At 46.2% G+C, this 20,321-nt stretch overlaps 3 non-coding genes across 3 annotated transcripts; all 3 read left to right on the top strand.

The window, feature by feature from the left end:
• Window positions 1–624: 624 nt before the first annotated feature.
• Window positions 625–697, top strand: trnar-ccu (transfer RNA arginine (anticodon CCU)). Its single transcript has one exon. It is a non-coding gene; the product is annotated as a tRNA-Arg (tRNA).
• A 10,957-nt stretch (window positions 698–11,654) lies between these two features.
• Window positions 11,655–11,727, top strand: trnar-ucu (transfer RNA arginine (anticodon UCU)). The gene has a single exon. It is a non-coding gene; the product is annotated as a tRNA-Arg (tRNA).
• Window positions 11,728–19,034: 7,307 nt separating this feature from the next.
• trnar-ucu (transfer RNA arginine (anticodon UCU)) lies at window positions 19,035–19,107 on the top strand. The gene has a single exon. It is a non-coding gene; the product is annotated as a tRNA-Arg (tRNA).
• Window positions 19,108–20,321: the final 1,214 nt, after the last annotated feature.

The raw sequence follows: 20,321 nt of genomic DNA, 5'->3' as shown, positions 1-20,321 counted from the left end.
TGGCACTGGCCTCTGAAATCTGGGATTTCAGGGATTTCATTTTTAAGCCTGGTCTTTGCAGTGGCTGAATTTCATCCCATGTCAACTTCATCTCAATCCAAATTGACTGGATTTTTTAACTACTCTGTTAAAAATCATTGTGCCTGTGTTGAGATTATGGCAAATTCTGTTTAGTAGAGACTTATACAAGATAATTCTGGGATTTGGGAGATCTTGGGGTGAATTGTCTGAAAGAGACAGCACAGCCACAATGGTCTGAATGCCCGCAAAGATCCTGTTGAATTGTCCTCAATGCAGCTTTTTGCAATATCTCCACTTCCACCTCCCCCAGTAATTGCAAGTATCTTCAAGGTGCTGCACAAAATAACATTGAGCCCTTTGCTATTTTCCTGTCTGCTCCATTTTCCTCAGACTTGAGTTGTGCAAAGTTGGAGTTTGGGTTGATATCTCATCTGTCCGTTTGGGGAGAAATGGAAGGCAGGATCAATTTATCAAGCAGCCAACAATGTGGCATGAGATGGAAGGGTTAAGAACCAATCAGTGAGAGTACAACACACAGAAACACACACGATGAGAGGTCAGGGTGCAGTATTTAAAGGCTGCCATTGGAAATCAGCAAGTGGGGCCCCAGTGGCCTAATGGATAAGGCACTGGCCTCCTAAACCAGGGATTGTGGGTTCAAGTCCCATCTGGGGTGTTTCTGTGGCTTTTCTATTATTTCTCATCTATTTTGGAAAAATCCCCATCTCTGCATTCAGTTGATGGTCAGTGTTATCCAACATGATCTTGCACAAGATTTTCGAGGATCTGCAGGATTGAATGTTGAAGGTGGTGATCAAGTGGCTGCTGTTTCTGGATGGAGACGAGATTCCTGAGAGTGCAGTTGGAGAGATTGCTTTTGGAAGCCAGCTCTCATCACACACTCATCAACAAACCAACCCTTCAACACTGATCCCTCCAGAACATCGGATATTACTGACAGAGAATACACCTGCCAACGTTTATAGGTGCACCATCGACAGCATTCTGTCTGGATGTGTCACTACCTTATTGGGTAACTGTACCATTCAAGATCGGAGACGGATACAGAGAGTGGTGAACTTGGCCCAGACAATCACAAAGGCCAACCTCCCATCTATAGAATCCATCTCCCAGGCCCGCTGTTAAGGAAAGGTCTCCAGCATTCTCAAAGACCCATCCCACCCTGGCAATGTTTTTCTACAACCTCTACCATCGGGGAGAAGGTACAGAAGCCTGAACACATGCACCAACCGGTTTTGAAACAGGTTCTACCCTACTGTTATTAGAATACTGAACAGTCTCACAGCCTCTTAGTATTCGCCTGTACCTGTGTTGTTGTTCCTGCTGCTGTTTCCCTATTATTTACTTATCTATGTTACTGAACTCTGTGAGCTGCCTGTATTGCTCACAAGACAAAACTTTTCACTGTGTCTATCATTATTTGCAAACCAAATATTTTCAATGAATCGTCCACCTTTAGGTTCACTGTTATCTTGGTCCAAATCATTAAATGTAAATATAAATTATTGAGTGTGGAATAACTTTATTTCACCTGCATTTTTTCCTGTTAAATACCAACACGACAGCATAGAAGTGGGACCTTGGCCTCAACTGGGACCTTGGGTTCATGTCACACTACAGCTGGCCCCACTGCACTATACACACACACACACACATACACGCACGCACGCACACACACACACACACACACACACACACACACACACACATCCTGTCACACAATACACATACACACTCCCACACTCACACCCACACACACACCTTCTCACAGATGTATACCCCATTACACTCAAACACATACACATACACATACTCTCACAGACACTCACACCATCGCCCCCTCCCACACAAACCCAAATGCACACACTCACTCGGTCTCCCCTGCACGCACACACATATACGTTTGTGGGATAAATAGGGACGTTCAGAATTATCTTTTGTTTTGCTCAAAAACTGCATAAAACCATGTAAGATTCTGTAAATGCCACTTTAGAAATAGAATCAGTCTGACCGAACATTGGGACACAGACAGATTTTAACCTCACATCTTCAATGCATTATCTGAGCTGAGATGGCACCGATTGTTAAAACTCTCTTGAGAATGTAACTTTAACAAAGGTCTGGGATGTCCATAACAAGGAACTGAAACTAACATGATCATTCTAAAAGATGCAAGACTTCAGCTCAATTTGTTTAATATTACATGCTATGACACTGCAAACCTGTTGCTAAAACTTCAGTGTTTTAAGATCCTGCTCCACAACCACCTGATGAAGAAGCAGCTCTTCGAAAGCTAGTGTTTCCCAATAAACCTGTTGGACTATAACCTGGTGTTGTGTGATTTGTAACATTGTCCGCCCCAGTCTAACACCGGCTCCTCCAAATCATAACCTTTATGTCAATGACTGGTGCGTTTTGGATGATAATGTAAAACATAACAATAGAAACCATCCAAAGTTGGGGCTTGATGTTTTCAAGTCATTACACTATGACTTTTCCCCTGGCAGTTTATTCCATTGTGGGATTGTTTTTATTCATTTCCAGGGCGTCAACATTGCTGGCTAGATCAACATTTATTGCCTCTCCCTCGTTTCCCCTGAAAGGTGATGGGGAGCTATCTTTTTGAACCACTGCAATCCATGTGCTGCCTGTATCTCCTTTCGAACTGATTGAAGATTTAACAGGAGGGAGTCGGCCATTTTGGATTTGTTCAATACATTCACATCACTTGTATGACCCTTTGATATTTTACTTATACATTCTGTGTCTGATGCCTCCTCTCTCATTACACCTGATGAAGGAGAAATGCTCAAAAATTTGGGGTTTCAAATAAACCCGTTGGACTATAACCTGGTGTGGTGTGATTTTTGACCATTTGTTGAGGTAAACCTACAATGAATCAATGGAGGGTGTTCCAGGATTGTGACCGAGCTACAGGGAAGGAATGCGATATGTTTCTGACGAGGCCAGTGTTTATTGCCCAGAGGGTGAGTCAACCACATTGCTGTGGGTCTGTAGTCTCACCAGGTTTTCTTCCTGAAAGGAGAATATGGAACCAGTTGGCTTCCTAACAAACCTCAATAGCAATATATGGTTCCCATCAGACAAAGCTCCTCCTGAGCTGAGATTTCACCACCTTGTATGGTGGGATTACAGTCCATCTCCCCCACACCATGAACTTGGTGTTCTGGATTCCTACTCCAGGTCTAGCACTGCACCACCATCTCCCCTTATTAACTGGAATTGAGATCAAACAGACACAGGGTGCTGATCGGAGTTCATGTTTAAAAACATAACAGCCCAAATGGGATATGAACTCACAACCCCTGGCTTTGAACATGGACATCCTCTTCATGATGCATCTGAGGTGAGATACCATGTTAGACACCCACGGCAATTGATAGCTCAGTCTTTGGTTGTGTTCCGAAGATCTTAAAAATTCGGCAATTCAGCTCCTCGAGCCTGCTTTGTCATCCCACACGATCATGGCTGATCTCATCTTGGCCTCAACTCCACTTTCCTGCCTGCTCTCCATAACACTTCAACCCAACTACAGCCTGCATGTAGGGATCCCTTTTCATGGCACAAGGCACTTCACAGGAACCACATTCAGGAAACCATTACACATGAACCGAAACCTTGGCCAAAGAGAGGAACACCTTGAGATCCTGAGACCCCAAGGTAGAGGGGTGGAGATCTTTACAGAGTGACTTCCAGAGGGTACCATCCAGGCACAGACAGTGATGTCCAAGCAATGAATAACAGGAAGCCAATCTGGCCTTTAATATCCTGCATTATTCTTTTTGCCATTCTTAAGGAAAGAAACAACATTGGGTATTCTCCAGTCCTCTGGGAATTCTCCTGTGACTATAAAGGATACAAATATTTTGTACAAATCCATAGCAATTTCCACACCTGCCTCTCTCAGGATTCTATGATAGATTCCATCAGGTCTTGTGGACTTGTCTACCTTAATGCTTTTCAAAACATCCAACAACTCCTTTTTAATGTTGACATGCTCTAGAATATCAATATAAAAGACCATCCACCATGTCATAGAGTCATAGAGATGTACAGCATGGAAACAGACCCTTCGGTCCAACGCGTCCATGCCGACCCCATATCCTAATCTAATCCCGTCCCATTCGCCCACACTGGGCCCATATCCCTCTCGACCCTTCCTATCCATATCAGTGAGCAGTGTAGGTTTCTTCCCTCCCGCCCCCCTGACCATGTACTCACTTTCTTTGTCTGATTTTCTTCCTTTTAAAAGTGCCGTTGTTTTGAGTTTATTTTTCTCCAAAGTTACATAATAAAACAGTAATTGCTGCTCCTGGAATTTGAGGAAATCACCCCCAACACCTAAAATGCCTCAAAAAAGGGGCAGCTCTAACAGTCACAACATTTTCCCGTCCTCCATCTTGGACTACCCAGAATCCTTTGGAAATACCAATGCAGTTTATTCATTAAGAACCTCACCCACTTCCTCCGGCTCCATGTGTAAATTCCCTCCTTTGCTCTGAGAAGACATACCCTTTCCCTGGTGACCTGTTGCTTGTTATCCCTCTGTAAAATGCCTTGGAGGTTCCTTAATCCTGTTTTCCATAAACATTGCATGGTCCCTTCAAATTCTCTATTTCCTAGTTTGAGTTCATTCCTGTTATCTCCAGGGCTCTGTCTGTCTTCAGTATCTTGAACCTTATTTATACCTTCTTCCTCTTTCTGCCTAAGACTTAACATCATAACACGTCTGAACAGGTCAACGAAATATATCGACAGGAACCATCGACAGCATCAATCTGCATTTATTGAGTTATCTTTCAAAACCAATTCAGTGCAATTGAAATACTGTGTGGTATCACTCACTGTAATAAACACTCTCCTTGAATAAGGTGAAGAGAAAGTAATGGCAAATTATAAAATTACCAAAATAATGCATGAAAATGGTTCGTAAATATATGTTTATAAATTACTCTACAGATACTTATAGAAATTAAATAAGGAGGAACAAATATCATCGACAATTAACCATACACTTCGCAATATTTCACTTTCACTGTAGAATTGTAGTTTTAAGATCAGAGTTTTTCTGAAGTTGATCAGATCTCACCCCTTCTAATACTTATCTTTTATACCTTTCTCCCCAAACTTGAGGTGAGAATTCATATGTTTCAGAGGATTGCCTTATTTGATGAGCTGTTCCTTGATATATAATAAGTACAATCCCACAGACTTTGTCATGATTGCACCTTGTCTAAAGTCTGAATCAAATCATTCAATAGCAGACAATTCCCAAGAGATTAATGAGCAAAAGTCCCATTCAATACTTTCAAGTCTCCATTCTCCTTACATTAAAAAATTATATACAAGTTAAATGCCACATGTGCTGGAAATCTGCAATAAAATCAGGAAATATTGAAATGCAGGTCGGGTAGCATCTGTGGAGAGAAGCACAATTATCAATTTGCAATATTCATTTCGTTTTTTTCAGCAGATGCTTCCGAACCTGAGAGTTTCACCACTTACTGTTTATATTCTTAATGTAGATCATGCCCTTGGAGTGATTAATGTGAATGGACTGTTAAATATATCACTGAGATGTTCTGGTGAAGGCATTGTTTCGTAAATACATGCAGCACTTACAAAGAGAGGTTGGTGTGAGAATTGTTCCCCACGTTATTACAGTTCCAGACAGATACCCCAAATTGTTAATCTCCCTGGTGAGCAGGGATGAAATGGTTTCCTTTCTTCATTTACCTGGATCCCTGGTTGGTCACTAACAGGTTAATTTGAAAAGGGACCCTTTTTTGTGGATGTCTTCCTCACAAACCAATTGAATTGGTGTTTACAAGTAGCCAATTAAACCTGGATATGTTGAATGAACAAAAGAGTGAATCTATTCATATCAGAATGCAAAAAAAATTATTGTAACTCACAAACACACAGATTAGGAAGAGAAGGAGTTGCAGGTGGAGAGCACAGTGAAGAAGGCATTTGATCCACTTGCCTGTATGAGTCAGTGTATTGAGTATAGGAATTGGGATGTTGGGTTGTGGCTGTACAGTGTATTGGTTCGGCCACCTTTTGGAATACTGTGTTCAATTCTAGTTTCCCTGCTATAGAAAGATGTTGTAAAACTTGCAAGCATTCAGAAAAGATTTACAAGGGTGTTGCAAGGGTTACAGGGTTTGTGCTCTCGGGGAAGGATGAATAGACTGAGGCTATTTTCTCTGAAGCGTCGGAGGCTGAAGGGTGGCCTTTTAGAGGTTTATAAAATCATGAGGGACATGGATAGGGTGAATAGCTTCAGTCTTTTCCCCAGGGTGGGGGAGTACAAAAACAGAGGGGAAAAGGTTTACGGTGAGAGGAATAATAATTTAAAAGGAACCTAAGGGGCAACCTTTTCATGCAGAGGGTGGTGCTTATATGGAACATGCTGCAAGAGGAAGTGGTGGAGGCTGGTACAATAACAACATTTAGAAGTTAAAAGTCACACAACACCAGGTTATAATCCCACAGGTTTATTTGGAAGCACTAGCTTTCAGAGCGCTGCTCCTTCATCAGGTGAAGACAACCACCCAGTGAAGGAGCATCACTTCGAAAGCTCGTGCTTCCAAATAAACCCGCTGGGCTATAGCCTGGTGTTGAGTGATTTTTAACTTTGTCCACCCCAGTCTAACACCGGCTCCTCCAAACATTTAAAAGGCATCGGGATGGGGGTATATGAACAGGGTGGGTTTAGAGGGATATGGGCCAAATGCTGACAAGTCGGACTAGATTAATTCAGGATATCATGTCGGCATAGACAAGTTGGACCAAAGGGTCTGTTTCCGTGCTGTATAACTCTAAGACTCTGTAACATTTAAAAGGCAGCTGGATGGGGACATGAATAAGAAGGCTTCAGAGGGATATGGGCCAAATGCTGGTTTGTGGGACTAGATAACTTTCGGATATCTGGTTGGCATGGACGAGTTGGAGCGAAGGATCTGTCCAACTCTGTGACTCTGTAAGTGTAAGCTTTCTTGGGAGATTTTGAATTTTGTTACAGAGCCTTTTTAAATGACTGGGACATTGTAATTTGAGCTTATTTGGTTTAATTGGTTTCTTTTAATTTGTTTTCAGAGTCGTGTAAGGAGACTTCTGAAAATTAGGCTGTCAGTAGGTTAGAAGATGGAATAGGTTATGCTGCATTCTGCAATTACAGCGATGATGATGTGCCAAGTGTAATACTTCAACTGGCTTGGCATTGATTTATTGATTAATACTCTTAGCCATTGAAGTTATAACATCTTCAGTTGAGAGTGAAAGCATATATCTTGGGAGGATATTTCATTGCTCTAAAGATACAACGTATCTGAAAGTTCCCTGCAGTTAATAGATCAATGGGACAGGAATTACCTATTATATCACAAAGTAAGTCTGTTTCTCTCTGCTGAACTTCTACTCAGCTAAAGATTGACTCTGCCTGTTGCGTGACATGGCTTTTAATTTCCACTGATCAACCAGATGAACATTAGCAACATAATGTCCCGATATAGGGCTGGTTCTCTTCCACAAAGGGGGGTCTCGCAAGTTCGGACAGATCTTTCTCCTGAGACAGGAAACGATTTCTCTTCATTCTGAGGCACCAAGAGGGTCTGAGAAATGAAGGGACGATGTCATAACTGGTCAGAAAGGCCTTAGACAGTGTTCTTTAACTGTTACACCTTGACAGCAGCTGCTCCATACTTCAGTGTGTCCCTCAACGTATAATCCTTGATCTTGGAACATGCTCAGCTGTAGCACTCGTTTGAGGTCAACACTTTCCACACAGAATACACAGTGGGATCCCTAGGGGCCTAATGGATAAGGCACTGGCTTCCTTAAGCTGGTAATTGTTGGTTCAAGTCCCATCTGATGAACTTGGGTTTTAATCCTGGGCTTTGTTGCTGATTTTCATTCCATGTCAACTTCATCTCAATCCATGCTGACTGAATTTTTCATCGACAGTACTCTGTTAAAAACCACTGTGCCTACGTTGAGATTATGACAAATGAGGTGACATAGAAACTTGCACAAGGCAATTCCGGAATTTGGGAGATCTTGGGGTGAATTGTCTGAAAGAGACAGCACAGCCACAATGGGCTGAATGCCCGCTAAGATTCTGTTGATTTGTCCTCAATGCAGCTTTTTGCAACGTCTCCACTTACTCCTTCCCCACTAACTGCAAATATCTTGAAAGTGCTGCACACAATAACATTGAGCCCTTTTCCTTCTGCTCCATTTGCCTCAAACTGTGGGTCTGCAAAGTTGGACTTGATTTGATTTCTCGACTGGGAGAAAGTGAGCACTGCAGATGTGAGAGATCAGAGTCAAACTGTGTGGTGCTGGAAAAGTCCAGCTGGTCAGGCGGCATCCGAGGAGCAGGGGAGTCAATGTTTCGAGTATAAGCTCTTCAGGCCTATGCTCGAAATGTCGACTCTCCTGGTCCTCGGACGCTGTCTGACCGGCTGGGATTTCTCAAATGTCCGTCTGGGGCCAAATGGGAGGCGAGATCAATTTATCAAGCAGCGAACAATTTAGCATGAAATGGAAGGTGTAAAAAACAATCAGTAAGAGTAGAAAACTCAGAAAAAAACAATATTACAGGGCAGGGTTCAGTATTTAAAGGTTGCCATTTGACCTTGACGGGTGTATCCCCAACGGCCTAATGGATAAGGCACTGGTCTCCTAAACCAGGGGTTTTTGGGTTCGTGTCCCATCTGGGGTATCTGATTATTTATGGCTTGTTCACTGTCAACGTTATTTCTAATTGACTTTGGAGAAATCCCCCTTGTCTGCTTTCAGCTAATGGGAAGTGGTGCCCAACATGTTCTTGCTCAAGATTTTTGGGGATCTGCAGGATGGGGGGGTGAATCGTCTGAAAGAGACAGCACAGTCACAATGGCTGAAAACCTGCTGAGATTCTCCTGGGGATGGCATGGTGGCTCAGTGGGTAGCACTGCTGCCTCACAGCATCAGGGACCTGGCTTTGATTCCTCCCTTGGGTGACTGTGTGTAGAGTTTCCAAGTTGGCTCCGTGGTTAGCACTGCTGTCTCATAGCATGAGGGGCCGAGGTTCAATTTCAGCCTCTGGTGACAGTTTGTGTGGATTTTGCACTTTCTCCCCGTGTCTGTGTGGGTTTCCTCCAGTTTCCTCCCACAAGTAAATTAGCCATGCAAAATTGCCCAGACTGTTCAGGGATGTGAAGGTTGGGTACATTTGGCAGGAGGACATGTAGGTGAGTGAGTCTGGGTGGACTTGTTGGGCCAAATGGCCTTTTTCCACATTGTATGGAATCTATGAGAAAGACATTTGGACAGATTCGTGACAAGAAATGCTTGTGTGGATGTGGACCAAGTGGAGGCAGGTACAATTAGTTTTAAAGTTAATGGCTCCATGACACTGCCCCTTCACTTTGGGAGAGGAGTACGCCAAGGCTGCCCCCTGTCCGTCCAGCTGGATTCCCTGTGCGTGGAGCCTTTCCTGTGCCTCTTGTGGAGGAGGTTGTCGGGGCTGGTTCTGTGCGGTGCAGTCACGGGGGTGGTCATCTCGGCCTACGCTGACCACGTGCTCCTCCCTTTCACCGACCCTGCTGACCTGGGGAGGATGTGTGAGTGCCAGGCCTTGTACTCATCGGTCTCTTCCACCAGGATCAACTGGGCCCAATATTCTGGACGACTGGTCAGTCCGTGACGGGTGGAGTCTCTGCCGGAGGAGTTACGGGGGTTCAGCTGGAGTACCACCCATCTCCTCGACCTGGGGGTCTACCTCAGCCCGGCTGAGGAATCCTGGCCGGGGAACTGGCAGGAGCTGGAGGCCAAAGTCTCGGCTCGCCTAGGCCTCTGTACAGGACTGCTCCGAGTGCTGTCTCACAGGAGTCGAGTGTTGGTCATAAACCAGCTGGTGCCTGCCATGCTGTGGTACCGGCTGGTCACTTTGGTCCCTCCTCCTGGTTTTGTTGCTGACATCCAGAGAATGTTGGTTCACTTCTTCTGGGACAAAAAGATGCACTGGGTCACTGCGCAGGTCCTGAGTCTCCATATTGAGGAGGGCGGTCAGTCGCTGGTGTGCGTTCACACCCAGGTAGCGACGTTCCACCTTCAGACCTTGCAGCGATACCTTTACATTGAGCCTCCCCCTCGGCGGGGTGCCCTGGTGACGTATTTTTTCCACCAGGTGCGTAACCTCAACTACGAGACTCAGCTCCTGTTCAGGGACCGTGATGGTTTGGAGGTCACTCTCAGGACACTGCCTGTCTTTTACCAGGACCTGCTCACGGTCTGGAACATGGTCGAATCGCGTCACGCCTACCCTCCGGCAGGAGTAACGGCTGTCGTCAGGGAGACGTTGCTCAGGAATCCGCACCTCCGTACTCGTGGGTTCGAGTGACTGTCGGAGGGGAGGGCCGGGACTGTGAGGGTGACCAGGGTCGGGGACGTGCTGGATGGTGGGGGCCTGGGCTGGACGCTGCCGCAGGATATAGCGAGCAGGGCAGCGGGAGACGTCCGGTACGTGGCCACCACCATCCGACACCTTAAAACGACGGTGCTCAGACCCCACGTAGTGCCCCAGTTGGAGGATGCTCAGGTGTGCGGTGGGATCCCGTCTGCACTCACTCCTGCCCCGATGGAATTTCACATTGGCCCCAGGGGTCCTGTACTTCCTGCGGGAGACTGTGCCCCACAACCTGAGCTGTCTCCGGAGTTTTAGTTTTATCCCTTTCGGGGGTGTATCACAGAGGGCCCTGTACAGACTGCTGCTGCACACAATCATCCACCTCCCGGACACACCCTGGCGTACCCATTTACCACCGGGCGGTGGGGACCATCCCCAGTGAAGGGCTCTCTACATGGGAGTCCTCCCCCTTTCTCACGGGGATCTGGGGTGGAGGGTATTGCACGCGGCAGTCCGCAGATTGTGGTGGTTCACGGACTCCCAGCCCAACTGCTTGTTCTGTGGTGCTGTGGAGTCCATGGAACAGGACACTTGCACTCCCTTTTTAGCTTTCTGGGAAACCTTCTCCTCCGTTTCTGGTTGGACTTCAGCCCCACACTCCCCATCATTGGGCACCCAGTGCCGAGGGGGGAGGGTTGGTCAGAGGATCTCCTCGTGGGTCTGCTCCTGGGCCTGGCCAAACTGGTTGTTAGGGCCGATTGCCTGACCCTCTTCCATGGTTATGTTCGAGCCCGAGTGTCCCTGGAGAAGGAGCACGCAGTGTCTCCCAACATCCTTGAACTGTTCAGAGAGTGCCCTCCCCCTCACTGTTTGGTCACACAGCATTGCCCTTTGATGCTTGTCACTGGCCACTCGGGTGTTTCCTTTCTTCCTGGTGGTGGGAATTGAATAAAGATTTGTCCATCTGTTGTCTTTCACTGTGTCTCACACCTGCACACACACAACATGAGTGCTGGGGAAAATATAAGCACTACCACAGTTAGGCAGCAGTGCGGGGGTAAAGAGAAAAACATATATAACCAGGAGATTTAGAATCCCCTCAGTCCAGGGCACTGACTCGGTGCTGGCTGAGCCACAGTCAGTGTGTTCTTGCAAAACAAAACTTAAAAGCTGCCATTTTAACATCACACATGTGACCCCAGTGGCCTAATGGATAAGGCACTGGCCTTCTCAGCCAGAGATTGTGGGTTCAAGTCCCATCTGGGGTGTCTGACTTTTAACCCTTGTCTTCATGGCTGATCTTCTTCTGAGGTCAAGTCGATTTCTCATCTCCTCTGGAAAAGTCCCCAGGTCTGTGTTGGGTTGGTGGAACCTTGTGTCAGAAAAATACAGAATGTTGAGGATATGCAGGATGGGGGGTGAATCGTCTGAAAGCGACAGCACAGTCACAATGGCTGAAAACCTGCTGAGATCCCCCTGGGGATGCCATGGTGGCTCAGTGGGTAGCACTGCTGCCTCACAGTGTCAGAGACCTGGCTTTGATTCCTCCCTTGGGTGTCTGTTTGATTAGAGTTTGCACATTTTCTCAATGGGGTACTCCGGGTGCTTTGGTTTCCTCCCACAGTCGAAAGATGTGCAGGTTCGGTGGATTGGCTTTTGGGGAATGCAGTGTGAGAGGATAAGGGCTGGGCCTGGATGGGATGCTCTTCACAGGGACAGTGTGGATGTGATGGTCTGAATGGCCTCCTCCCACCCCAAGCTAGGGCTTCTCTGAACAGGTTTGGAGCAGATGGTCAGAGTTCCACTGCAAGGCCCAGTCAAGGCTTCGCGAACGGACTGGCATCCAGGTGTGTGTTCCTACCCTACTTTTCCCTGATCTTCCAGAATCTTCCATGGCTTTGGCCAATACGGTCATGAGCTGGGTTCACATCATCCAATGGGGTCACACCAATACCCTTAACTGTTGTCATGCCAGGAGCTTTCCAGTGGATTGTCTCAGGCTGACACTTCTCCAATATACAACCCTCAGTCTGGTTGGAACTGGTTCTTCTTGAGTCTTTGTCGCTCTTTGATCTTAGTTGCACTGTTCTCTGGAGCTGATAGCTGCTGTTTAATTTAGTTTGGGCAATTTTCTGTCAGGTCAAATTTCTCCAGCTGATCAATTGAGAATTCCTGATTTTGTTGCCATGGTCGCGTGACCACACAGGATTAAGATCAGCGACACAGTGAAGATTTCACCAAAATCAATACCCCTAATAAGATTTGAACCCACAATCTCTGGTGTAGCAAATTAGTGCCTTACTCATGAGACCACTGGGGCTCCAACAGATAGAGCTACCAATCTATGGAAAAAGCATCTTCTGTTTTGGTTGTGTTGGTGTCAGTCTAAGCTATATTCTGTCAACGTTACCAGCTGAACCCCAGATTACCTGCATGTTTGGTATTTATGATAAGGTCCAATATGTCAATGGAAATGATTGAAATCTGGGGGTTCAAGGTTGGAACTGATGGGGCTGTGGTTATGCATTTGGGCCCTTACCTTTCTTAGTCAAGGTATTGAATACAATTGCAAGGAGGCTATGATGGACATGTGAGGTAGTTAGGCCATCGTTGGAGAACTTGGAGTGCCACATCCACAGATTGGACAAACATTTGTGGGAAGGCAACTGCTGAGGCTGACTCACAGAGTTTACAGAGGGAGATGGATGGGTTTAGGGAGTGGCCAAAAACTCAGCAAATGAAAGACAATGTGGGAATGTGTGAGGTCATACACTTTGGTAGGAAGAATAAAGCAGCTGGATATTATTTCAATGGAGAAAGACAGCAGAAAGTTCCAGCACAGAGAGATATGAAATGTGTTTTTGCGGTCTCGCTGTTGATCCTTTGCTGTGACCAACCTTCATGGTAATATCGGTGAGATGTTCTTGGTTTCTCTTTAGTTCTTGAGTGTGGTTAAGCCGATTGTGATTTGCAGACCGTGGTGAGACTGCGGTTAAGATTACCGTCAGTTTCTTGGATGAAGTCTTCACGACTGGTAACGCTGACAGTCACCACTGTAGAGTGTCTCTGCCATTATCTGCAGTTGACCCTGCACATCAACGGTTTCATCAGCAAATCTCAAGAGACAACATCCAAAACCTATGTGCTCTTGAAGGCAAATCCCTTCTCATTAAGACAAGAAACAAAATATCTTTAATGTGATGATGTTGATTTGAACATTCGGGAAGATCAGGGAAAAGGAGCACAGGGACACACACCTGGATGGCAGTCCCTTCACAAAGCCTTGACTGGGCCTTTGACCATCTGCTCCAAACTTGTTCAGAGAAGCCCTAGAGTGGGGTGGGAGGAGGCCATTCAGACCATCACATCCACACTGACCCTCTGAAGAGCATCCCAGCCAGGCCCAACCCTTATCCTCTCACACTGCATTCCCCAAAGCCAATCCACCAAACCTGCACATCTTTGGGCTGTGGGAGGAAACCAAAGCACCCGGAGTACCCCATGGAGAGAATGTGCAAACTCGACACAAACAGACACCCAAGGGAGGAATCAAAGCCAGGTCCCTGACACTGAGGCAGCAGTGCTACCCACTGAGCCACCATGCCATCCCCAGGAAAATCTCAGCAGGTTTTCAGCCATTGTGACTGTCCTGTCTCTTTCAGGGAATTCAGCCTGAATCCTGCAGATCCCCAAAAGAATTGTGTAATGTCACATGGGACACCACATCCCATCAACAGAATGCAGACATGGGGATGTTTGCAAAGTGGATGAAAGATTAACGACACATAAGGAAGAGTCAGACACCCCAGATGGGATTTGAAACCACAATTTCTGGCTCAGGAAGCCACTGCCTTATCCATTAGGCAACTGGGCCTGCACAGCTAAAGCAAAAATACCAGCCTTTAAATACTGCACCCTGACCTCTCATTGTGTGTTTTTCTGAGTTTGATCCTCTCACTGCACTCTGGGGATCCAAGATGGCGGTGATCTCAGACGATCATGTTGCAGAGCTTCGCACCACAGCACAAGGGGGAAGAATTTCTATCCCGCCCAATCCAGACCATCGCAATATCCTGGGACTCTGAAAAGGTTGTGGAGTCCCAGGACATTGTGAAAAACCAACTTACCTGCGTTTTCATCGTCCAGGGATGTTGAAGAAGGGAGGAGCAGTGTCCGGGGCCAGGCCCCCGGCCCAGCCTGCAGGATCCTCGGACTCGATTACCGACCAGGCCCTGGGGAAGGAGCTTGCGAAATCTCGCAAGATGTTGGGGAAGCAGATAGAGGTGAAGCTGGCCCCGATCTCTATCATGCTGCAGAAGCATGAACAGCAGCTGGGAGACCTGAAAATGAGGACGGATGAGGTTGAACACAGAGTCACAGCGGTGGAAGCTGATACCAGTTCCTCTAAGGATAGGATCCAAGCATCGGAGGCTGAGGGGTGACCTTACAGAGGTTTATAAAATCATGAGGAGCATGAATAGGGTAAACTGCCAAGGTCTTTTCCCTGGGGTGGGGGACTCCAGAACTAGAGGGCTTAGGTTTAGGGTGAGAGGGAAAAGATATAAAGGAGACCTAAGGGGCAACTTTTTCAGGCAGAGGGTGGTGTGTGTGTGTGGAATGAGCTGCCAGAGGAAGTGGTGGAGGCTGGTACAATTACATCGTTTAAAAGGCATCTGGATGGGTATATGAATAGGAAGAGTTTGGAGGGAGATAGGCCGGGTGCTGGCAGGTGGGACTAGATTGGGTTGGGATATCTGTTTGGCATGGACGGGTTGGACCGAGGGTGTGTTTCTGTGCTGTACATCTCTATGACTCGATGACTGGAAGTGTCAGTCTGAATAAATCCGTTGTCTAGCTCCTGGCAATGTGACCCCATTGGATGATGTGAACCCAGCTCATGACCCTGTTGGCCTAAGGAACAGAACATTCTGGAAGATCAGGGAAAAGAAGGATATGAACACACACCTGGATGCCAGTCCCTGAGCAAAGCCTTGACTGGGATCTGCAGCAGAGCTCTGACCATCTGCTCCAAACATGTTCATAAAAGCCCTAGAGTGAGGGGGACAAGCCATTCACCCCAGCAAGTCCACACTGACCCTCTGAAGAGCATCCCATTCAGACCCAACCCCTATCCTCTCACCCTGCATTCCCCAAAGCCAATCCACCAAACCTGCACATCTTTGGGCTGTGGGAGGAACACAATGCACTCCGAGTACCCCATGGAGAGAATGTGCAAACTCGACACAAACAGACACCCAAGGGAGGAATCAAATCCAGGTCCTTGACGCTGTGAGGCAGCAGTGCCAGCCCCAGGACAATCTCAGCAGTTCTTTCCCCATTGTGGCTCTGCCGTCTCTTTCATGCAATTTTGACCCAATCCTGCAGATCCCCGACAACTTTGTGCAAGTTCATGTTGGACAGCACTTCCCATCAACTGAATGCAGACATGGGGATGTTTATAATGTAGATTGGAAGTAAAGTTCAACAAGGGCAACCTATGAAAATTAGCTTGTCAGAAGGGGTTTTGAACCCACAATCCCTGGCTTAGGAGCCCAATAACTTAACCGTTAGGCTACTGAGGCTACATGTCTGCTATTAAACTGGCAGGCTTTAAATACTGCACCCTGATGGCTCATATTGTGTTTTTCTCAGTTTTATACTCTCACTGATTGTTTTTTACAACTTCCATCTCATGCTAAAAAAATTGGCTGCTTGATAAATCAATCTCGCTTCCCATTTGTCCCTAAACGGACAGACAAGAAACCAACCAAACTCCAACATTGCACAACTCACATCTGAGGAAAATGGAGCAGACAGGAAAATAGCAAAGGGTTCAATGTTATTTTGTGCAACACTTTCAAGATATTTGCAGTTAGTGGGGAGGAATTAGGTGGAGATGTTGGAAAAAGTTGCATTGAGGACAAATGCTTTCTTTGGTTAGACCACACTTGGAATACTGCATCCAGTTCTGGTCGCCCTATTATAGGAAAGATGCGGATGCTTTGTAGAGGGTTCAGAGGAGGTTTACCAGGATGCTGCCTGGACTGGAGGGCTAATCTTATGAAGAGAGGTTGACTGAGCTCGGACTTTTCTCATTGGAGAAAAGGAGGAGGAGAGGGGACCTAATTGAGGTATACAAGATAATGAGAGGCATGGATAGAGTCGATAGCCAGAGACTATTTCCCAGGTAAGAAATGGCTAACACCAGGGGTCATAATTTTAAGCTGGTTGGAGGAAATTATAGAGGGGATGTCAGAGCCAGGTTCTTTACACAGAGAGTTTTGAGAGCATGGAATGCGTTGCCAGCAGCAGTTCTGGAAGCAAGGTCATTGGGGACATTTAAGAAACTGCTGGACATGCATATGGTCACAGACATTTGAGGGTGCATACATGAGGATCAATGGTCGGCACAACATCGTGGGCTGAAGGTTCCTGTTCGGTGCTGTACTGTTCTGTGTTCTATGTAGTATGTTCTAAATCAACAGAATCTTAGTGGGCATTCAGCCCATTGTGGCTGTGCTGTCTCTTTCAGACAATTCTCCCCAAGATTTCCCAAATCCTGGAATTGCCTTGTGCAAGTTTCTATTACACATCATTCACCATAATCTCAACACAGGCTCAGTGATTTTGAACAGAGTAGTTTGAAAATGCAGTCAATTTGGATCATGATAAAATTGGTATGGTACAAGATTCAGCTACAATGACTAAGCTTAAAACGTAAGCAGCCCAGAGGGAAATTAAACCCACAATCCCACACTTAGGAGGACAGTGGTTTACCCAATATGCTACTAGGGCACACATAGCCATTTGCCAGTGTAAAGTCTTGGCATCAAGCGAGTGTTACAGCCCAGCATGTTCCAACATCTCAGATGACATGTTGAGGGATACACGAAAGTTTCGGGCAGCTGCTCCCAAGGTGTAACAGGGAAACAACACAGTCTCAGGTCTTTCTGACAAATTATCACATTGTTATTTCAATTCACATACCCTCTTGGTGCCTGACAATGAACAGTGATTGGTTCCTGCCCAAGTACAAAATGCCTTTTGTTCACAACGATACAGAAGCTTTGAGAAATGTCAACATTCCAGTGTTTTGTTGGTTCTTATCTCTCTGCATAGACTGTACACAACTGATTTAGAATAAAGGAAAGCATACCAAACGCCTTCTTCACTATCCTATCGATCTGTGACTCTACTTTCAAGGAGCTATGAACCTACACTCTAAGGACTCTTTGTTCACCAACACTCCCTGGGACATTCCCATTAAGTCTATAAGCCCAGCTAAGATTTGCTTTCCCAAAATGCAGCACCTCACATTGATCTAAATTAAACTCCACCCATCACTCCTCAGCTCATCGGCCCTTCTAATCAAGATCCCGTTGTAATCTGAGGGAACCTTCTTTGCTGTCCACTACACCTCCAATTTTGGGGTCATCTGCAAACTTACTAATGATACCTCATAATGATACTAACATATATACAAATGACGGAAAGTAGTGGACCCAGCACTGATTCTTGTGGCACTCCATTGGTCACAGGGCTCCAGTCTGAAAAACAACCCTCCACTACCATCCTCTGTCTCCTACCTTTGAACCAGTTCTGTATCCAAATAGCCAGTTCTCCCTGTATTCCATGAGATCTAACCTTGCTGATCAGCCTCCCATGGGGAACCTTGTCGAACGCCTTACTGAAGTCCATATAGATCACATCCACCGCTCTGCCCTCATCAATCCTCTTTGTGACTTTTTCAGAAAACTCAATCATGTTTTTGAGTCATGATTTCTCCAGCATTTTCTCTTTTTCAGATTTCCAGCATTCACAGCATTTACCTTTTATTGGACAGCTTGCCATTTCACTTGGCAATGAAAAACGTTTTGTGATTTACACATGAAAGAACTGAAACCAACCTGGTCATTCTAAAAGATGAGAGACTTCACACACAATCCAGATTTTTTTCCAATATATAATTTCAGTGACATCACACTGTAAACTTTTGCCATAAATTCTGTGTCTTACAATCTTATACTCCACAACCACCTGACGAAGCAGCAGCGCTCCAAAAGCTAGTACTTTGAGATAAACCTGTTGGACTACAACCTGGTGTTGTCTGATTTTTAACGATGATTATTAGAAACTTGCACAAGGTAATTCCAGGAATTGGGAGATCTTGGGATGAATTGTCTGAAAGAGACAGCACAGCCACAATGGGCTGAATGCCTGCTATGATTCTGTTGATTTGTCCTCAATGCAGCTGTTTGCAACATCTCCACTTACTCCTTCCCCACTAACTGCAAATATCTTCAAGGTGCTGCACAAAATAACATTGAGCCCTTTGCTATTTTCTTGTCTGCTCCATATTCCTCAGACTTGAGTTGTGCAACATTGGAGTTTGTTTAATTTCTCGTCTGTCCGTTTGGGGACAAATGGGAAGTGAGATTGATTAATCAAATAGCCAACAATTTAGCATGAGATGGTTGGGGTAAAAAACAATCAGTGAGAGTGTAACACTCAGAAACACACAGTATGAGAGGTCGGGTGCAGTACATAAAGGCTGTGATTTTCCATCAAATGTGTGGCCCCAGTGGCCTAATGGATATGGCACTAGCCTTCTAAGTCAGGGATTGTGGGTTCGAGTCCCATCTGGGGTGTCAGTCGCTTGCCGTTTGTCAACTGGATTTCTAATCTACTTTGAGAAAGTCTGCATTCAGCTGAAGAGAAGTGGTGCCCTTCATCTTCTTGCACAAGATTTGCAGGAAGTTGCAGGATTGAGGTGAATTGTCTGATAAGAGACAGCACAGTCATAATGGCTGAAAACCTGCTGAGATTCTCCTGGGGATGGCATGGTGGCTCAGTGGGTAGCACTGCTGCCTCACAGTGTCTGGGACCTGGCTTTGATTCCTCCCTTGGGTGTCTGTTTGTGTCGAGTTTGCACATTCTCTCCATGGGGTACTCCGGGTGCTTTGGTTTCCTCCCACAGCCCAAAGATGTGCAGGTTCGGTGGATTGACTTTGGGGAATGCAGGGTGAGAGGATAGGAGTTGGGCATGGACGGGATGCTCTTCAGAGGGTCAGTGTGGATGTGATGGGCTGAATGGCCTGCCCTTCTCACACGAGGGCTTTTATGAACAGGTTTGGAGCAGATGGTCAGAGCTCCACTGCAGGACCCAGTCAAGGCTTTGCTAAGGGTTTGGCGTTCAGGTGTGTTTTCCTCTTCTCCTGTCCCTGATCTTCCAGAATCTTCTGTGGCCTTGGCCAATACGGTCATGAGCTGGGTTCACATCATCCAATGGGGTCACACCAATACCCTTCACTGTTGTCATGCCAGGAGCTATAGAGTGGATTGACTCAGGCTGTCACTTCTCCAATATACAACCCTCAGTCTGGTTGGAACTGGTTCTTCTTGGATCTTTGTTGCACTGTTCTCTGGAGCTGATAGCTGCTGTTTAATTTAGATTAGATTACTTACAGTGTGGAAACAGGCCCTTCAGCCCAACAAGTCCACACCGCCCCGCCGAAGCGCAACCCACCCATACCCCTACATCTACCCCTTACCTACACTACGGGCAAATTTAGGATGGTCAATTCACCTGACCTGCACATCTTTAGACTGTGGGAGGAAACCGGAGCACCCGGAGGAAACCCACACAGACACGGGGAGAACGTGCAAACTCCACACCGTCAGTCGCCTGAGGCGGGAACTGAACCCGGGTCTCTGGCGCTGTGAGGCAGCAGTGCTAACCACTGTGCCACCGTGCCGCCCAAATTAGTTTGGCCAATTTTCTGTCAGGTCAAATTTCTCCAGCTGGGAATCAATTGAGAATGCCTGATTTTGTTGCCATGGACACGTGACCACACAGGACTAG

The sequence above is a fragment of the Chiloscyllium punctatum genome, chromosome 18, assembly GCF_047496795.1.
Source record: "Chiloscyllium punctatum isolate Juve2018m chromosome 18, sChiPun1.3, whole genome shotgun sequence".
Classification (NCBI taxonomy): Eukaryota; Metazoa; Chordata; class Chondrichthyes; order Orectolobiformes; family Hemiscylliidae; genus Chiloscyllium; species Chiloscyllium punctatum.
This window is presented reverse-complemented; position numbering and strand designations above follow the sequence as displayed.